Source organism: Quercus lobata, chromosome 2 (assembly GCF_001633185.2).
Source record: "Quercus lobata isolate SW786 chromosome 2, ValleyOak3.0 Primary Assembly, whole genome shotgun sequence".
NCBI classification, from domain to species: Eukaryota; Viridiplantae; Streptophyta; class Magnoliopsida; order Fagales; family Fagaceae; genus Quercus; species Quercus lobata.
In genome coordinates this window covers 46898667-46904188 of record NC_044905.1, presented here as the reverse complement: position 1 = coordinate 46904188, position 5522 = coordinate 46898667, and the positions used below count along the sequence as shown (strand labels likewise).

General features: G+C 36.2%; 1 long non-coding RNA gene across 2 annotated transcripts in view; it reads right to left on the bottom strand.

The window, feature by feature from the left end:
* Nucleotides 1–1800: 1800 nt before the first annotated feature.
* Nucleotides 1801–5522, bottom strand: part of LOC115975713 — a 4387-nt gene continuing 665 nt past the window's right edge. Inside the window, exons 1-3 of one of the 2 annotated variants that reach the window (XR_004088179.1) lie at nucleotides 4697–5522; nucleotides 3632–3683; nucleotides 1801–2837 (exon numbers count right to left, since the gene is read on the bottom strand). The exon at nucleotides 4697–5522 is cut by the window's right edge and continues 665 nt beyond it. This is a non-coding gene — a long non-coding RNA (uncharacterized LOC115975713). The remainder of the gene's footprint in view (nucleotides 2838–3631; nucleotides 3684–4696) is intronic. The other variant, XR_004088180.1, reaches the window with a different exon arrangement.

The following is a 5522-nucleotide window of genomic DNA, read 5'->3' as shown; positions in this document are numbered from 1 at the left end:
ACTCCATCATCTCCTTCCTCCCCTTCATCTTGGGTCAGCACAAGGTATTGATCATCATTAGAAGGAGGGTTTATGTCGCGTTCAAGCGTGAAGTGAGCTGGGTTGACTTGATTTGCTTTTGCCATCAAGGTCCATTTTGGCCAGTCATGGTCTTCTCATGATCCTTTGCTTCCTGATTTAGAGAAATCGTTGACATGGGCCCTTCTGAAGGTCCATGGTCCGAGAGTGCTTCTCAGTTGTGTCACGAATTCTAGTAGAAAAAAGCGAACCTTTCCTTCGGTCATCATTCGATCGATGTCTTCTTAAGTCAACATCGTGGCATGTGGAAAACTGAGAGGGCCCATCGAGTTTTAGTAAATACATGCCCCAAAAAAAGAAAAGAGTTCTCTTTTAGATGTTCTTGGAAAGTCTTTAAGTCCATTTTAGTGAAGGCCTAATTACAAAATCACTTTCTTTCCTCTTATGAACCTTGCCCCTTGTTTCATTTAGGCTTTAGTCCATTTAAAATAATGCTCTCATCTTACTCTCGTGGGCTTTCATTAGAATGTACTTAGAGATTTTCGACCCATTGTCTCAAATATGGGCCTACAATGTATTCATCACCTTTCGGCTCTTCTTTCTCATTTTATTTATCATTATTTTTTTACCTTCTAGCTAGAATATATTGTAGCCTTTCCTTCAAAGTCCATGAATTTCTCATTATTTGGGCTTAGGCATGCAACAAAGAGGCCCAAGATTAGGGGATTTCATTTTGACTTTATGGAACATTAGATGCTGAGTCCATAACATACTTGCTACCTTAAGTCCAAGGTCCTCTTTTTCAAAAGGCCTTTTTATTTCGGCTTATGAGAGCAATTAGGCTATGGTCTTATGAACCTTTCAAGTTAAGATATACCTTTGGAATTTAGGATAAGCCTCTTATATGTGAGAACATCTTTTCTTTCATCCTAAACATTTTAGGGTATGCCATAACTTTTGGGTCATCCTTCAATTTTATATCTTATATTTGTTCTTTAGAGTTAGGTGACCACAAGATATATGGTTGAACAAATAAGAGATATAAAGGGTATCCACTTTGGATGAGATCTAGGATTTTTCTAAGTGTGGGTAGGTTCCTTAGAGCTAAAAGGATAGATAAGTAGGTCACTCACAACTAGGTGGGCCATGATTCCAACCGAGGGCCTAAGTGGACCTTTGCGGATTAGTGGCAAACTGTTAACGTACTCAAAGCCCATTATAGGCAATGGCACACATTGTGAGTTGATGGGATGAACTTCAAAAGACTTTGGCTTGAATGGAGTATACTCATCTTCCCAATTATCACCAACCGAGATAAAGGGACAAATAACCAAGTGAAGTGTGTGCAAAAAAATATTAAACAAGCCTTTATTAACATTAAAAAATAAGACACATTAGAATCAAACTCTATATCCCTAGTGGAGTCGCCACTATGGGCGCAAGGCATGGTCGCTTTAGGGAGTACGCCTCGGCTGAGTGGATTGGGGCAGAGAAACAAGGAGTTGCCACCTAGTTTTATGGTCTAGGAATCATGAATATAGCGTCCTTACGTGGAAGGACTAGTCTTACTACCAAAGTATGGGTTCGAAATTTAGGTACGGTCTTGGGAAGGTGTTAGGCACCCAAAACCACCTGACCCGTGGGTCAGCTTCCACTCAATTGTGTCCTACGTCTTAATCCTATTAAAGGCACATTCAACATTGCATCTAACTTACACACACACACCAGCATACAACATAGCATTTCATCCCAAAGACCTAACATTCATCTATCATACTCATCAACCAACCGTAGCATACATCTATAGAAAGTGAAATTTTCTACCAATCACAAATTGCCACGTCAGACCACAAAATTCATGTAGTACATTTAAAGCGGCTAATTACAAGAAGTCATGTATTATTTAATGGGTGTCACTATCATTATTCAAAGACCAATGACAATATTCCAAGTGTCAAAGAATAAAAATTACAAAGAATACTTGAGAGCCAATCAAATGTTAGCTCATGTTAATTTAAATGACATAAGCAGTCTAATTAAAGGCTAAAATGTGTTATTTTAAATTAAAGCACTATGGCTAATCAAATAATGCCATGTGTCCCTTGGAGAACGAGGCATAAAGTCCCTCCATGTAAATTATGACACATGTCATTAATGATAGTCAATCATGTGTTATCACACCTCTCTAGGACTCCTATAAATAGAGACCCTTCTTAGCCTTACAGGGGATATAGAAACATTTAGAAGTTTTGAAGCTCTACCGGAATCAAGCTCCAAAACCTCTAAGAAAATCAAGAACTTCAACCTTCGAATACGAAGAACATTCAAAGCAAAAACATTCAAGTCATCCTTCTAGATCTCAAAGCTCATTGTAATCAAGCTCAAAAGCCTCCATAAACACTAAGAGACTACAAATTAGTAAAGCTCTATGGATCCAAGCCTCCAAACCCCCAAAGAACTTTCACTACAAATCTTCGAAGATGAAGAACATTCATCCAAATCATTCTTCCAAGTCTCAAAGTTCTACTGGAATCAAACATCAAAGCCTCCAAAAACTTCAATGACTTTGATCCATCAAATTTTTATCGGATTCAAGTTCTAAAGCCCCGAAGAACTTCCACCATAAATCTTCGAAGATCAATAAAATTTGAAGAACCCATGAAGAACGCAAAGAACAAGAAATCCCTAACGAATGCACAGCCAGAGATTCATCGCAATTTCATTCCAAAGATCTTTCAATCCACTTTCCAATCCAAGTGGAGGACATCTTGTGTTCGAGTCAAGACTACATCGACGCTATACTTGAATTGAAGACTTTTCTAAGGAGATCAAATCAGGAGATTATTCTATTGTATTAGAATCTAAACATAGAGAATTATACTTACAAATTCTTCAATACAAATTTACACTTGTAAAACATTGTCAATTGTTTGATTTTCAAACTTGAGATTTTGTGTTCACGACATCTATCATGGCAAATAACTTATTCAAACAAGGTAACAAGTGTACATGGGAGAAACACAAGCATGGCAAGATTCAAATAAACACGTGAGAACAAATCATCCAAACGAACACATTCATATTCATCATCAAACATATACCCAATGCATGTTCATGTGAATGCATGACTTACCTCGCTTACCTCACTACATCACAGCACCTATGGCATTAATGCATGATCATATTTATGCATGTTCATGGTATCAAAACAAGAAACAAAGAGAAAACCCTAATCTAGCGTGTTAGAGGCATATTATATGAAAGAAGCAAAGAAACAGAAGCAAATAGACTCAGAATAGGATTTTTGGGCACGAGTATATGTGCACATACATAGGCCTACATACGCAGGCCAGTTGTATGTGTGTGCATACTTCAAGCTTGCGTACGCATGTAAAAGCATATGCACGTAGACATGCCCAGAAGAACCCTAACCCAGAAAGCAAGAACGGAAACTAAAAGAACAACAAAATCTTACAACCTAGCATACTTTTAAAAAAGAAAAGAATTAAAACCTAAACTAAAACAAACATATTAACACATAAACAAAGCAAAGAAATAAGATTAAAAGCAAGATTAAATGCATAAATGGAAGAGAAGAGGTTAGAACATATACCTCAAAACAAAAGCTCCTTTCGCTTGATTTTGGCCATTCTCCCCAGTCAAATCTATTCACAACCAAGCAAAAATGATTAGTAAACTTTAAAAACTCGAGGATCAAAACCAGAAAATGTCCCAATCAAAATAAAATTGACTTGAGGATGTTTTATGAAAAACCCCCTCTTTGATTCACTATTTCTAGTGAATCTTAGGTTTTCCCTTAGGATTTTCTATGTGTTTTGAAAATGTGTCATGTATGGCATATATAGTGAGAAAATAGGGGTTTGGAATGGCTCCTAGACGATGTGGGATTCGTTCCAAACCTCAACATTAATGCAGAAAACTTGTCTTTCATAGGTTTCTGAAACCCTAACTACGTGTGCAGGTTTGTGCTTACGTATGCATGCATCAGACCTGCGTACACAGGTTCTAGCTTGCATATGCAGGCCGAGAGTTTTTTTGGCCTTTTATTTTCCAAAAATAGATTTATTTGCTCATAAGAAGTTATATTTTCCTTTTTAACATCTCTCAAGTCAATTTGTAATCTGATTGAGCCCTAAACCAACCTTGGGCCTTAGAATTTCGGCATCATTGGGGAACGGAGGCTCGAGTTGTAAGGGATACAAAATGTAGTGTCTACAATGTTGGGGGCTGAAACCATTGTCAGAGAATATAGATAGTGGATTGGAAAGTGGAGATAGAGGAGAAGACAGCGACGATTAAGCGTAATGGTAGGAGATTGGGCTCCACAATAGCTAGGCAGTGGTTGCTGGTCATCTTGCTAGAGAGAGAGAGAGAGTAGAGGGAAGAGTCGAAGAAGAGGTTGGGTATAAAATCATAAGGTAAAAAATCAATTTTTCTAAAAATTAAAAAATGTGTACGTGGAAATTTGTGAGACCTCCAAAATCTTATGTGTCACAACCTAAGGAAGTCAACTAATGGTCAAATGTCTTCAGTTCACTAACCCGTGTGATGCATAGGAAAGCAATAGAATATGAATTATTAATTAATCTTTGTTTATTTTCTACAATCAAAGCAAATGGGAAAAAAATTTCAACAATGAAAGGAGAATTTAAGCTACCACTTATGCAATGTTGTTGACAGTGCCAAGCAACCTTAAAATTTTAATTTTGTTGCCTTAGTAACCTGAACATGCACAAAACAAAAACATGAGACAAACAGATGGAATGGATTTGAATTTTTTCACAAAGTTTGAAAGCATAGGATACCTTACGTTAAGTTTTGTGAATGTAATACCTTACGTTTTGTGAAAGTGAGAGTCATTTTGATATCTTTTAGTAGCAAATAGATATCTAAAGTAATTAGAAATAAAGCAAATAGATATCTAACTCCCATCACAAAGAATGAATACTGCACATTAGTATCTAACTCTCATCACAAAGAATGAATGTTGCACATTAGGATTCCAATCTCAAAAATCTCTATCCTTTATACGAAACATTCAATTACTCAATGAAAAATATCATTTAAACAAAAATTTAAATAAAAATTAGATTCCAATCCTCAAATAATCAATAAAGAATTAAATTTCAATTTCTAGGATTCCAATCTCCTAAACAACATGAACCCAGATAAAATTCACAATATCAAAGTCAAAACAAATGAAAACGCCTAAGAAACAAAAACCTTGTGTAGTAGCCTCGATTGATGGCTATTTCGTACTGGATCTGTAGTTTCATTTCAAGTGTTTATCAAAAATTTTAAAATTTTCATCAATCTTTGGATCAGATTTTTTGCATTACTTACTAATTGTATAGTCACCCTATTTCCAAATTTAGACACCACAATAAACACACAACTGTGATTAAGTTGCATATGTTGCATAAGATAGTTAAGCTCTACCAATAGATTGCCAATAAATTGTACCTTTGAAAGGTGCCTGACCC